The 15,396-nt window shown below is 44.8% G+C and overlaps 1 pseudogene; it reads left to right on the top strand.

Annotated features, from left to right (window-relative positions):
• The first annotated feature begins 9,924 nt into the window (after positions 1-9,924).
• LOC129013349 (U6 spliceosomal RNA) lies at positions 9,925-10,025 on the top strand (annotated as a pseudogene).
• Positions 10,026-15,396: the final 5,371 nt, after the last annotated feature.

Raw genomic sequence — 15,396 nt, 5'->3', positions numbered from 1 at the left:
GCAATGTCTGGTGGAGAACTTGAAGGCTGGGAGCTAGAATCACCATGGCTAGCAGTTGATGCTGTTGACTGCGACTTTAGCTAGGGCAACCAGCTGTACCATGTACACGTGACTGCTCCATGAGGCTTGGGCTTCCTTACAACGTGGCAAGTATCAACAGAGAGAGAGAGAGAGAGCTCCAAGCAGAATCTACCTCCTTTTTATGACCTAGCCTTGAAAGTCACATAGCTTCACTCCATTGGTCAGACAGTCACAGCCCCTGGCCAGAATGGAGGGGTGAGAACATACACTCACACCTCTAGGTGGAAGCAGTATCAGATATACTGTATGAAGAGCATGGAGAATGGGGTATACACATGTGACCATCTTTGGGAAACAATCTAACACAGTCTGCCCTCTGGTCAGAAGAGTTCACATTCCTCCCATACTCATCCCCACCCTACAAGACCCTGAAGCCTCATCCCATTGTGGTACCAAGCTCAGGCTCAAAAGCCTAGATCTCATCTAGATCCTGGAACTCAAGTGTGAACAAATGCTGTATAAGAAATCACCCCCAAAATTTAGTGGCTCCATTAAGATACATACTATCTAATTGGGAGATAAGACGTAAACACATGAAAAGTTTTATGATAATAAAAGAGTTTAACAAAAATAATTCAAGAGATGTAACAGAGCAATTCTATCAATAGGAGATGTTTGCTTGGAAGCAACACAAACTGACTTCTTGTAACTTAAGCAAAAGAGGAATATTATAAAGGTAGACCTCACAGAACCAAAGAAAAGGAGAATCAGTGGGGCTTCAGGAAGAATAGGAACCAGAGTGTTTCTAGGGAACTAGTCAGCAGGACCTGATGCACAGCCTTTGCATGATGCTGGGCGTTTTCAGTTTCTGGTATGTACCAAGTTCTTCCTGCTTCCGGTACTTGGCAGATGCTGTTTTTCCTGCCCAGATCTCTCTTTCTACACAACCCCCTTTGCCTGACTACCTTCTACTCATCTCTACATCTCAGCTACCATCTCGGATCTTCATAACACACATCCCAATTATAATAAGATAACTGCATAGGCTGAGCACAGTGGCTCACACCTGTAATCCCAGAACTTTGGGAGGCTGAGGCAGGCAGATCACTTGAGCCCAGGAGTTTGAGACCAGCCTGGGCAACATGGAGAAACTCCATCTCTTTTTTTTTTTGGAGACGGAGTCTCGCTCTGTCGCCCAGGCTAGAGTGCAGTGGCGCGATCTCAGCTCACTGCAAGCTCCGCCTCCCGGGTTCACACCATTCTCCTGCCTCAGCCTCCAGAGTAGCTGGGACTACAGCTGCTGCCACCACACCTGGCTAACTTTTTGTATTTTTAGTAGAGACAGGGTTTCACCGTGTTATCCAGCATGGTCTCGATCTCCTGACCTTGTGATCGGCCCGCCTCAGCCTCCCAAAGTGCTGGGATTACAGGCGTGAGCCACCACCTCTGGCTCTGAGAAACTCCATCTCTACAAAAAATATAAAAATTAGCCAGGCATGGTGGTGCACACATGTAGTCCCAGCTACTTGGGAAGCTGAGGCAGGTGATCACTTGAGCCCAGGAAGCAGAGGTTACAGTGAGCTGAGGTCATGCCATTGCACTTCAGTCTGGGTAACAGAGTGAGACTCTGTCTCAAAATAAATAAATAAATAACTGCATAAGTGCTTATTTAATATCTGAGTACCCCACTAGAGTGTAAATTCTGTAATGAGAGGTACCTTGTCTTATTTCTCTACCTACATCTTTACTTTTTGATTGATCTAATTAGCAAATACCTGTGGAAATAAATGAAGGCTAACCAATGAAAACAGGCAAATACTATTTATTCAGAGCTCTCTATCACAAGTTAGTCAGCCACCATCACTTGCATTTTGGCAAAGACTCAAAAGCAGGCAGAGGAGTGGGAAAGCTTTATAGTGGACAAAGGGAAGGCTTCAGGTATGCCCTGACTGGAGGCTGTGGCATGGGGAAGTCATGGGAGGCCTAACTAGAAGTGGGGCATCATTTCATCCACAAAATGGAGTAAAGAAAAAAATATTATAGAAGTGGTGCATCATACATGATTGGTTAGGAACGCATATTTGGCTTTCTCTGATTGATCCTAAGTTGGAAGACGGGACAAAAATTAGAAAAGCTGTCAGTTATTAATCAAGTCCTGACTGTTTGGAGCAGATTTTTGCAAGGGTTATTGTTTGGATTCCTGGGCTGGTTGCTAGAGATAGTGATCTGACTTTTCACAAGTCTGACTTTTTTTTTTTTCTTTGAGACAGAGTCTCGCTTTGTCACCCAGGCTGGATTACAGTGGCACAATCTTGGCTCACTGCAACCTCCGCCCCCTGGGTTCAAGTGATTCTCCTGTTTCAGCCTCCTGAGTAGCTGGGACTACAGGTGCCTGCCACCACTCCCGGCTAATTTTTCGTGTTTTTAATAAAGACAGGGTTTCACCAGTTTGGCCAGGCTGGTCTCGAACTCCTGACCTCAAGCAATCTGCCCACCTCAGCCTCCCAAAGGGCCAGGATTACAGGCATGACTTTTAGACAGCTGGCTTCCTGGGCTAGTCATGATAGATAATGGGTTAGTTTCTTGGACTAATTGCTGCATATTGTGGGTCAGGGTTCTATTTTCATATATGGCCATTTTCCATTTGTATATTCAGTCTCTTACATTTATTGAACATCTATTCTGTGCCATACACCATGCTAGCTCTGGGATACAAAGATTGATGAAGATCATCATTGATGATTGAAAAGTTGATAAGAGATGGTGTTTAAATAACTAGATGCATCCATTAGAATAGACTTGGCTAGGTGATGACATAAAAACCTGAAATATCAGTGGCTTAAATGAGGTAGAAGTTTTTTTCTCATTCATGTAAAGGCTCTGTAGCTCAGCACTCAAGGCCTAGGATGGTGGCTCCACAACCAGCAGGCCCCCAGGCTCCTCCTGTCTTACTGCTGCACCATCCTTAGCATCCCACTGCATGGGAGATGACCACTTACAGTGCAGCCGTCACATCCATGTTTAAACCAACAAGAAGAGAAAAAGCAGAAAAATGGAAACTCTCTTCCCCCACACACCATTTATATTTACTATCGATTGGCCAGAATTTAGTCACATGGCCACATACAGCTGCAACAGAGGCTAGAAAATGTATTTATTCCGAGTTGACATATGTCTGGCTAAAAAATGACAGATTCTATTACTAAGGAAGATGGGGAGATAGGTTGTTGGACTCAACTAGCAGCCTCTGCAAACTAGGGAAAGGGGTTTCGGGATTACCCATAGATTCCAGTTACTAATGTTTACTCTTTTGTCTGTTTCTTCTACTATAGGATATTCTTTTTTCTTCTTTTTTTAAAATAATTTTAATGTTTATTTTAGATTTAGGAAATACATGTGCAGGATTGTTACATGTACTATAGGATATTCTTGACCTACTACATAATTACCCTCATTATGTATTACACAGAACAAAACAAGTTTTTTTCATAGTTAAAAAGAAACAGCTCTGTGAGATTCACTGTTATCTATTTTAAAGATGTTGTTTATGGTTATCTATGGCAACTACTCAGAGTGCTCACTCTGTGATTGGGGACACTTTTTCTCTTAGGTCTTAGTGTCAGCAATAGCTATGCTTCTCCTGGATCATCAGGCAAAAGGCAAGACCAGTGAGTTTTTTTATTTTTATTTATTTTTATTTATTTATTCATTTTTGAGACGGAGTCTCACTCTGTGGCCCAGGCTGGAGTGAAGTGGCACGATCTCGGCTCACTGTAACCTCTGCCTCCCAGGTTCAAGAAATTCTCTGCCTCAGCCTCCCAAGTAGCTGGGATTACAGGAACCCGCCGCCATGCCCAGCTAAGTTTTTGTATTTTTAGGAGAGATGGGGTTTCACCTCTTGTCCAGGCTGGTCTTGAGCTCATGATCCACCCGCCTGGGCCTCCCAAAGTGCTGGGATTACAGGCATGAACCACCGCGCCCAGCCCCAGATCATTATTCTTACTTTCACTGAAAAAAACTGGTGAGGTTGTAAACTTTGCTGCAATTCAACAACTTGCAAGATCAATTTCTTTTTTTTTTTTTTTTGAGACGGAGTCTGGCTCTGTCACCCAGGCTGGAATGCAGTGGTGTGATCTCGGCTCACTGCAGCCTCTGCCTCCTGGGTTCAAGCGATTCTTCTGCCTCAGCCTCCTCAGTAGCTGGGGCTACAGGCACCTGCCACCACGCCCGGCTAAATTTTGTATTTTTAATAGAGATGGGGTTTCGCCATGTTGGCCAGGCTGGTCTCAAACTCCTGACCTCAAGTGATCCTCCTGCCTCGGCCTCCCAAAGTGCTGGGATTACAGTGCAAGATCAATTTCTGAATTCAATTTTTAGCTGATATCTGCAGAGAGAAGGATGCCAGGCGATGGTGCTTTATTTTCTTCTGGGCTTTGAGGTGGCTATTCTGTGTTTAACATTTTTATTCTCTCACCTTTAGCTATCCAATGCCATTGGAAACAAAAATTCAACCCTAGAATCCCACATTCCTCATCGTCTTTAAAGTGTTCCATAGGAACTGCTACCTGGTCCTTCAGGATCTCATCTAGCTTTCCTTGATGGAATGTGGAAGGAGTCTCATTGGGCAAAAGCTCAATCTTTCCCCCCTATCCAATTCCAAATGCCCCATACATCTTCTGACGTTTTGGTGCATACAGTCCTACCTATAGAGTGGCAACATTAAGTAATCATTTAATTTACCATCAGTGAGATACTATACCGAGGTTAAATGTGCATTGTACTTTCATCTAGTGACTAACATATATGATTGTTTAACCAATATCAGAATACGTGGTTCTAAGAAATAAGATTTGGCAGACAGAATAATGGCCCACCCCCAACCCCCAATTATTAGATATTCCTGTTTTAGTTCCCAAAAACCTATAAATACGTCATCTTACATGGCAAAAGGAACTTTGTAAATGTGAATAAGTTAAGGGCCTTGAGATGGGGGGTTACCTTGAGTTATCTGGATGGGCCTAATATAATCACAAGTGTCCCAAAAAGTACAAGGGGAAACTGAGTGTTCATGTCTGTAATCCCAGCTACTCAGGAGGTCAGGGCAGGAGGATTGCTTGGGGCCAGGAGTTCAAGACCAGCCCAGTCAACATAGCAAGACCTCATCTCTTAAAAAAAAAATTATATATATATAGGCTGGGGGCGGTGGCTCATGCCTGTAATCCCAGCCCTTTGGGAGGCCGAGGCAGTGAATCATTTGAGGTCAGGAGATCAAGACCAGCCTGGCAAACAGTGAAACCCCATCTCTACCCAAAATACAAAAATTAGCCAGGCGTAGTGATGCGTGCCTGTAGTCCCAGCTACTTGGGAGTCTGAGGCCAGAGAATCACTTGAACCCGGGAGGCAGAAGCTGCAGTGAGCAGAGATCGTGCCACTGCACTCCAGGCTGGAGACTCCATCTCCGAAAAAAAAAAAAAAAAAAAGATAGTGGAATGGGAGGCAACAGAAGAGAGTCAGGGGGAGCTGTGTCTGTGGGAAAAAAAAGTCACACAGAGATGCAGAGTTGCTGGCTTTGAAAATCTAGGAAGAGGCCACGAGTCAAGGAATGTGGGTGGCTTCTAAGAGCTGGAAAGGCAAGGAAACAGATTCTCTCCTAAAGCCTCCAGAAGGACCACAGCCCTGTCAATGCCTGATTTTAGCCCACTGAGGCCAGTGTTGAACTTCCGTCCTACAGAACTGTAAGATAATATATTTGTGTTGTTTTAAGCCACTAAGTTTATGGTTATTTGTTACAGCAGCAATAGGAAAGGAATACACAACGGGTGGTCTCATCTCTACGAATGCTGTCACCGACCCAATCTCCACAGTTTTGCTTCTAATCCCTATGACTCTCTAGAGATTTTACAATTCAAGGAATAACTACTTCCACAGGAGACTCGAGAGTGGTTCCCCTACCACTGCCCATTTTAGGCCTTGTACCATTAAAGGAACTGGCAGGCCAGGTATGCTGGTGCATGCCTGTAATCCTAGCACTTTGTGAGGCTGAAGTGGGAGGATCATTTGAGCCCAGGAGTTCAAGACCAGCCTGGGCAACATAGTGAGACCCTGTCTCTACAAAATATATTTTTTTTAATTAGCCAGACGTGGTGGCACATGCCTGTAGTCCCAGCTACTTGGGAGGCTGAGGCAGGAGGATTGCCTAAGCCAGGAGGCTGAGGCTGCAGTGAGCTATAGTAATGCCACCATCCTCCAGCCTGGGCAACAGCAAGACCCCATCTCAAAATAAATAAATAAATAAATAAATTTAATTAAATAATTAAGTAACTGGCAAAACAACAAAAACAAAAATATGTCACAGTATTGTTTAGGTCTACTATGATTGACCCCAACCATCCTGGGGAAAAAAGGTTACTACTAAGCAGTAGAGCCCAAAAGGGTAGGCCTGAAACTCCAGGCACTCCCCTGAGTGCTTCCCACCATGCCCACTGCTGAGGGTTAGCAGAAGATTGCTACAAGCCTACATAGGAAGGACTGTCAAGTGCTCAAAACCCTCCAGAATGAAGGTGGGCCACCCTACTAAGTACAGCAGCAACAAAACACAACAGCCAGCTAAGGGGCTGGTCAAAGACAAGGTATAAGATAACAAAAACAGAAGCAAACTACCAGTTACCAACCTGTCCAATGGCCGACATGAGGGTGGTGTCTTTCGTTCCGTTTTCTGCTTGAGTGTCCAATGAATAAAGTGTTACCTCCTTCTCTTACATTTCCTCTTTCTTCTTATTTATTTATTTATTGAGACAGAATCTCACTCTGTTGCCCCGGCTGGAGTACAGTGGTGTAATCTTGGCTCACTGCAACCTCCACCTCCTGGGCTCAAGAAATCCTCCCACCTGGCCACCTGGAACGCCTGCAATCCCAGCACTTTGGGAGGCCCAGGTGGGTGAATCACCTGAGGTCAGGAGTTCGAGACCAGCCTGGCCAACATGGTGAAACCCCATCTCTACTAAAAATACAAAAATTAACTGGATGTGGTGGTGCATGCCTGTAATCCTAGCTACTTGGGAGGCTGAGGCAGGAGAATAGCCTGAACCCGGGAGGCAGAGGTTGCAGTGAGCTGAGATCGTGCCACTGCACTCCAGCCTGGGTGACAGAGTGAGACTCTGTCTCAAAAAAAAAAAAAAAGAAAAGAAAAGAAAAAAAGAGAGAGATCCTCCCACCTCAGCCTCCTGAGTAGCTGGGATTACAGGTGTGCACCACCATGCTGAACTAATTTTTTGTATGCTTTAGCAGAGACAGGGCTTCCCCATGTTGGCCAGGCTGGTCTCGAACTCCTGACCTCAGGTGATCCACCCGCCTCGGCCTCCCAAAGTGCTGGGATTATAGGCATGAGTCACCATGCCCGGCCTCCTCTTCTTGTTTCAAATAGAAATAATCATAACTTTTGTTCTTTCTTCTATTTTCTCCCTGTTATAAAGAGTTAATTAGTGTGGCTTCCTTAAAGAGAGGTAGATTCCCACAGAGATTCACATCATATGAATTAATATATAGAAAGGAAACTTACAAACTAAACAAGAAAAAGAGGTTATGCCTTTAAAACAAAATCATGTCACTCCTCAGAATGTAAACTAAGGGCAGAATCTATTTCTGATTCATCTGTGTCTTTCCCTATTGCATAACAGAGTGCCTTGCACTTTGCATGTGGTTAATAAATATTTGCTGAATGAGGGAGGAGGGAAGGAGGAAAGAAGGAAGAAAGGAAGGAGGGAAGGAAGGAAGAAGAAGGAAGGAAGGAAGGAAGGAAGGAAGGAAGGAAGGGACAGAGGGGGAGAGGGAGGGAAGGAGGCTATTCCTCCCTTATAGCTCATATTAACATGCTTCCTTCTCCCGCATGATTTGCCATCATGCAGCCTGCTGTCTTCTCTGCTCCATCCCTGCTTCTCCCCGGGAATAATCTCAACCTCTTACCTTGCCCCTTCTACCTTGTGGATCCCTATTCTATTGGTGTAACTTCTTGTTTCTTCAAACCTTTCACTCAAAACTTCCTCCCTCTCACCTTACCTGAGACCAGGACATTCTCTCATAACCTTTGCACAGACAGGCCATCCTTCCACATAGCAGAGAAGAAAGTGGAATTTTCCTTTCCGTGGCCTCATAGCAGCTTTCAGAATCACTCTTGAGCATTTTCACTTAGAAACTCCTCGGAAGGCTGTGCCATTCATTTCATTCACTCATGCCACCCTGTCCCTATCTGAGTCATGGCCACCTGACAACCTAAAGGACTCCTCTGGTGGACTTTGGCCCCTGGCTCAGGGTGTCTCTCTACCTCATCCCTACCAGCCACCTGGGGACTAAGGCTATTCCAATACTCCAGGTTATGTTCCTCGATCTAATGACCCTTACATCTATAATTTAAATACGCAACATACTGTCCACTTACCAGGGTTTAGGAATGCTCCATTCCCTACTACCAAACTCTGAAATTACACTCTATTTTTTTTTTTTTTTTTTTTTTTTGAGATAGAGTCTCGCTCTGTCACCAAGCCTGGAGTGCAGTGGTGTGATCTCAGCTCACTGCAAATTCCGCCTCCTGGGTTCAAGCAATTCTCTGCCTCAGCCTCCTGAGTAGCTGGGATTACAGGCATGTGCCACCACGCCTGGCTAATTTTTGTATTTTTAGTAGAGACGGGGTTTCACTATCTTGGCCAGGCTAGTCTTGAACTCCTGACCTCATGATCCACCCGCGTCAGCCTCCCAAAGTCCTGAGATTACAGGTGACAGCCACCTTGCCCAGCCTTGAAATTCCCCTTTTTGACCCAAACCTTGAGTTTCTGTGCCCTGCTCTCTCTTCACCAATTCTGATTTCCATTACTTTGTTCTCCTACACTAACAACCCCCTATTCCAGCTTTAGTGCTCTCCCTGTCCAACCTGGAATCCACGTGAGCCATTTCAAAAGTATTTTCACAAGCAATCAAGATTTCCTCAGCCCTTAACCTTCCATCACTTCCCAAACTGAGGTAAGCCAAGCATGCATTTCTCTGCCTCCTGGTCTGGAGAAAGTTTCAAAATCATGATGATTGATTCCATAATAAATCACTGCTTTCTAACTTCGACTGGACCCTTGCTGCTGCTCCACAAACATTTTATCCAACTGTAATTATCTCTAGCCGACTTCACCATGATCAACTAATTTGCATCAGATCAACCCTCGGAGAGCAACTACAAAAGCTGGGTACAATTATTAAAAAATTTTTTATTTCAGTAGCTTTTGGGGTACAAGTGGTTTTTGGTTTTTGGTTTTTGGTTTTTGGTTACATGAATGAATTGTATGAATTGTATGAATGAATTGTGAAGTCTGAGATTTTAGTGCACCTGTCACCCAAATAGTGTACAATGTACCCAATATGTAGCTTTTTATTCCTCATCCCCCTCCCACCCTTCCCACATCTGAGTCTCCAAAATCCATTATACCACTCCGTATGCCTTTGCATAGCTGGGTACAAATTTTTTTAAATATGTTTGAAGACACTGGAAATTCATCAAGGCAGGAGGCTTTGAATGGCCAAGGTCCCAGATGAAAGGGAAGCATGTTGAGGTGAGGCCAACATTCTGCATGGTCTGTCCCACGGGGGATATTTATCCATTTGTGAGAGGCAGCCAGACTCAGCAGGAGACAGTGCCTAAGAGGTAGGAGGCTGAGAAGAACTTTCAGTAATCTACAGTCCTGAGAAAACAAAAACTGGAATTTAGGGCCTGTTAAGGAGGAAGGGCCTGTTAAACACCACAGGATATCGTTAGGGTCCCTGAAGAACTATATTCTAGGACTAAAGCTGTATCGGTCAGGGTTAATCAGGACACAGAAACCACTTAGTCATTTGAAACAGGAACGTTTAATATAAACAAGTATTGTGCTCACTTTGGCAACACATATACTAAAATGATACAGAGAAGAATAGGATGGCCCCTGCACAAGGATGACATGCAAATTCATGGAGTGTCTCATATTTTTATTTGCAAAAATAAAATAAAGAAGCATTAACTCTAACAGGGTGTTGGCATACTAAGGGATTAGCTAGTAAGAAGAAATGAGAATTCCAAAGGACACAGGAACAGCAAATTTAAGAAAAACCGGGCCGGGAGCGATGGCTCACGCCTGTAATCCCAGCACTTTGGGAGGCCGAGGTGGGCGGATCACGAGGTCAGCAGATTGAGACCATTCTGGCTAACATGGTGAAACCCCATCTCTACTAAAAATACAAAAAATTAGTCGGGCGTGGTGGCGGGCGCCTGTAGTCCCAGCTACTCGGGAGGCTGAGGCAGGAGAATGGCGTGAACCCGGGAGGCGGAGCTTGCAGTGAGCTGAGATCGCGCCACTGCACTCCAGCCTGGGCGACAGAGTGAGACGCCATCTCAAAAAAAAAAAAAAAGAAAAAGAAAAACCCACTACTCCTAGGGCTGAAATAGCTGCGAAATTGGCCAAGCAGATGCTAAAGCAAGTTATTCATGGGGAGGTGCCTTAGCAGTTGCAACAGGCTGAGAAGCCACCCAGAAAGGTGCCAAGGGAAGCTTTTGGCTGCTAGGCACTGCTGACCACTTTGCACTGCCTGAGTGTACACTGAAGAAATTGCACACGCTGCAAGAGTAAGGCAAAGGAGCAAACCAAAACCAGGAAGATGGACTCCTTCCTCCTCCAGTGTTCCTCCAGCACCCACTACTGACAGCGCTTAACACTATGCCAGCTGGCAAAAGAGAGATACAATATTCCCCCTTATGTGCAGGGATATGTTCCAAGACCCCCAGTGGAGACCTGAAACCACAGATAGCACCAAACCCCAGCCAAAGAACGCCAAAGTTACATTTTCTTTTCTTTTCTTTTATTAGACAGGGTACCACTCTGCCACCCAGGCTGGAGTGCAGTGGTGGGATCACAGCTCCTTGTAGCTTTGATCTCCTGGGCTCAAGTGATCCTCCCACCTCAGCCTCCCAAGTAGCTGGGACTACAGGTGTACACCACCACACCCAGCTAACACATTTTCACTTAGAGCAGCACTTTATGGTTTCTTGTTGGCATATCCAAATTGTTAGCATCACTACTCTTTGCTTTGGGGCCATTATTAAGTAAAATAAAGATTACTTGAACACAAGCACTGAGATACCTGGACAGTCTATCTGATTACAAATACCACCACTAAGTGAATAACTGGCAGGTATCGTAGACAGCATGGATAATTCCCTTCATCGTTCTTTATACTTAACCTAACACCCATCTCTTTCCCTTTCTTCACTACTAAACCCCTTCATTTTTTATTTGTTTATATTTGTTTTTGCAGAATCAGAGTCTCCCTATGTGGCCCAGGCTAGTCTCAAACTTCTGGGCTCAAGCAATCCTCCTGCCTCAGCCTCCCAAAGTGCTGGAATTACAGTCATGAGCCACAGCACACGGCCTAAAGTTCACTTTTTCTTTTCTTTTCTTTTCTGAGACAGTCTTGCTCTGTCACCCAGTGGTGCGATCTCAGTTCACTACAACTTCCACCTCCCCGGTTGAAGCAATTCTCCTGCCTCAGCCTCCCGAGTAGCTGGAATTACAGGTGCCAGCCACCAAGCCTGGCTAATTTTTGTATTTTTAGTAAAGATGGAGTTTCACCCATGTTGGCCAGGCTGGTCTTGAACTCCTGACCTCATGATCTGCCCACCTCAGCCTCCCAAAGTTCTGGGATTACAGGCATGAGCCACTGTGCCCGGCCTAAAGTTCACTTTTTAAGATGTTGAATCTCATCCAAAAACACCCTCCAAGCAGACCCATAAAATGTAACCATCACAAGGTCCTTCTCCCACACAATGGGAGCTTGCTCACCACCCCTCTCCTTTCCAGCTCCAATGCAAACACAGCCAAGAAGTGCAAGGGAGTTAGTGCCTCCAGATGCAATCCTCAACCAATGAGTGCAGACACTGGCAGATGAATGTTCCAGCCTCCCATCCTTCATGTGGGCAATTCTGGGAGGCATTCTTTAAATTTAGAGCCTCTACTGGAAAGGAGCCTCCACTGCCTACAATAACAATCTCAACAAAACATCCTCATATTGGCTTTCTTCCCTTCCTGGTTCACACTCTGTTTCCTCACTGCTGCTTCTTGGGATCCCCTCCCCAAAACACTACCTTTGTTAAATCCAAGCTCAGGCTCTTCTTTTTGGGAAACCCAAACTTAGATGCTTTCTCAGTAGCAGCTGAGTCTGATGAGTCTCTCCTCCCTTGGCCATCCTGGTTCTGTTCCGGCCTCTCTGACCTCAGTTTCTCTCACTGGTTTCTCTTCTGCTGGCCTGACTTTGGAGATGTAGTGTTTTCTGTCCTCTGCCTTCTTCCCTTCTTCCTCCATAGACTCTCTCGGTTGGTGTCGTTCATTTCAGCATAACTCTCACCACTTCCCTGCTCCGGTCTCCTGTCTTCTCCTGCCTGCTAGAGATCCCTTGAGGCTGCAGCACGTGGCTTTCACACAAATATGTCCACATCCAAATATAGCCCATTCCCACATAATTTATCTCTTCTATGTTCCATACCTCAGTGTCATGGCATTACTATTCTCTCAACTTCCCAGAATAGAAACTTTGAATATTTCTTCCCTCTCATCCACAGGTTCTTCTACTAATACCTCAGAGTTATTTCTAGACTGAGTTTCTTCCTCTCCATCCCTGCAGGCATTAACTTAGTTCAGGTCCTCATCACCTCTCACTTGAATTGTTCTAACTGTGGCCTGCAGTTTTCCCTGCCTCCAGTTCTCCCCATCTCAATCCATGCACCATGTAGCCACTGGCTTGGGCCTCCTAAGTCACAGATCTGATCATGTTGCAACGTAGCTCAAGACCATTCCACAGCTTCTGATATTAAAACAAAGCAAAACCTTTTAAGCCAGAGTTCCTGGCACAGAAGAACTTGAGAAGGCATGTATTCAAATGAGAACAGTGGTCATTTATGTACCCTTACTGCTCATTTGGGGCGCCTCTTTACCTCCACACCACAGCTGTTTGTGGAGGGCACTTTCTTCCATCCAAAACCTGGTCTAAGTTACACAAATTCCCTGTTGGTAGTTCCCTTATCAAAGGTGAGTCAATCTTACACTTTCAAAATGAACTTTCTTAAAAACTAAAGAAAATCCACGAAGTACACACACACACACACACACACACCATAAGCAGGAATATCTGAACCTTTAAAAATGAATAGATCTATTTTTTAATCATAACAGGTAGAAATGTAAAACCCAAACTCTAAAACTTAGAAAGAAGCATAAGAGAAAATCACTGTAACCTTGGATGAGCAAAAATTTCTTATAGACCACACCAAAAGCATCATCTATAAAAGAAAAACTTAACAAGTTGGATTTTGTGAAAAGCAAAACTTTTGCTCTTTGAAAGAAACTGTTAAGAAAATGAAAAGACAAGCCATAGGCAGGGAGAAAATATTTTTAAATGACACATCTGAAAAAGAACTTGTATCCGGAATATATAAAGAACGTTCAAAACTCGGTAATAATAAAACAAACAATCCATTAAAATATGAGCCAAAAATTTGAACAGACACTTCACCTAAGAAGATATATGGATGGTGGTAGGGCACAGTGGCTCACGCCTGTAATCCCAGCCCTTTGGGAGACCGAGGCGGGCAGGTCACCTGAGGTGAGGAGTTGGAGACCAGCCTGGGCAACATGGCAAACCCCCGCCTCTACTAAAAATACAAAAAAAATCAGCCAGGCGTGGTGGCATACACCTGCAGTCCCAGGTACTTAGGAGGCTGGGGCACGAGAATCACTTGAACCTGGACGGCGGAGGTTGCAGTGAGCAGAGATCGCGCCACTGCACTCTAGCCTGGGCAATAGAGTGAGATTCTGTCTCAATTAAAAAAAAAAAAAAGATATATGGATGGCAAGTAAGCACATGAAAACATGCTCGTATTATTGGTCATTGCGGAAATGCAAATTAAAACCACAATGAGCTACCTATCCAAATAGCTAATAGTAACAGGACTTGAACATAGCAAATGATGGCAAAGATATGAAAGAACTAGAGCTCTCATACATTTCTGGTGAGCATATAAAATACTACAACTACTCTGAAAAACTATCTCACAAATCTTTTTTTTTTTTTTTTTTTTTGAGAGAGTCTCACTCTATCACCCAGGCTGGAGTGTAGTGGTGTGATCTCAGCTCACAGCAGCTTCCACCTCCCCAGATTCAAGCAATTCTCCTGCCTCAGCCTCCCAAGTAGCTGGGATTACAGGCGTGTACCACCACACCTGGCTAATTTTTGTGTTTTCAGTAGATACCAGGTTTCAACATGTTGGCCAGGCAGGTCTTGAACTCCTGACCTCAAGTGATCCACCCACCTCGGCCTCCCAAAGTGCTAGGATTAAAGGTGTGAGCCACTACACAGTGGCCTATTGGGTAAATTCTTTAAAAGTTAAGTATATGCTAATATGGATTGGGTGTGTCCCCAACCAAATCTCATCTTGAATTGTAGCTCCCACAATTCCCACGCGTCATGGGAGAAACCCGGTGGGAGGTAATCGAATCATGGGGGCATGAGAAAGACTCCTGTTAAAATATTTAATTAAAAAAAATAGTCTTACTTGATTCAAAGTTCTTCTTCTTTCTGATTCTGTCAAAGGACTTTGCCCAAAAAGGAAGGTAGCTAAAAAGAGCATAGATCAGGGTTTAAAACCCCGCTCTGCCACAAAGTCATCGTGTGACCTTAGGCTGGTTACTCTCATGGCCTTTTCCATTTCTCATCCGTTGAATGGGACTAATGATATTCTGCCTCACAGGTTTGTTGCTAAACTTAGAATGAGATGACAGGTGGGAGAGAGTCCCTAGGACATCCTAGGCTCCAGTGTGTATATATCAGGCTCCATCTCTGAGAAGGTTAGATTCCTTTCTGTTCCCCTCCTTTCCTTTCCTTTCCTCTTTCGTTTCAGATCAGGATCCTAGTTACAAAGACATTCAGGGGAGAAACAATGAAAAGGAAACAGGCCAAAGGGTGTGTCTTGGGTTGTGTTCCCTGAAAACAGTGCCCCTGAGACCTGGACTTGAGACTTCCTGGAAGGGTGACCCCAGGGATCAGAAGGGAGGGAGCAGAAAACGTGAGTCAGGGAAGGAGAAAATGCCAATGCAAAGGTGCATTTTGAGCTAGCTACTGAGGTGGAGCTCAGAGCAGATCCTCAGGAACTGCAGAACACACCTCAGAAAGGACAGGAGGCTCGGCACTGGCTGGTTCCCTCCATTGGTTAAGGGTTGCCCTCAGAGCGCTGATGCTACTCTCCTCTCCCACACTTCTCTCAGTTGAGGGAGAAAGGCAGAGACAAGTCCTCTTGGATGGGATCCTGGTAGGGTT

The sequence above is a fragment of the Pongo pygmaeus genome, chromosome 15 (genome assembly GCF_028885625.2).
Source record: "Pongo pygmaeus isolate AG05252 chromosome 15, NHGRI_mPonPyg2-v2.0_pri, whole genome shotgun sequence".
NCBI lineage: Eukaryota > Metazoa > Chordata > Mammalia > Primates > Hominidae > Pongo > Pongo pygmaeus.
Note: the sequence above shows the minus strand (reverse complement) of the source record. Positions and strands in the feature narration are given on the sequence as shown.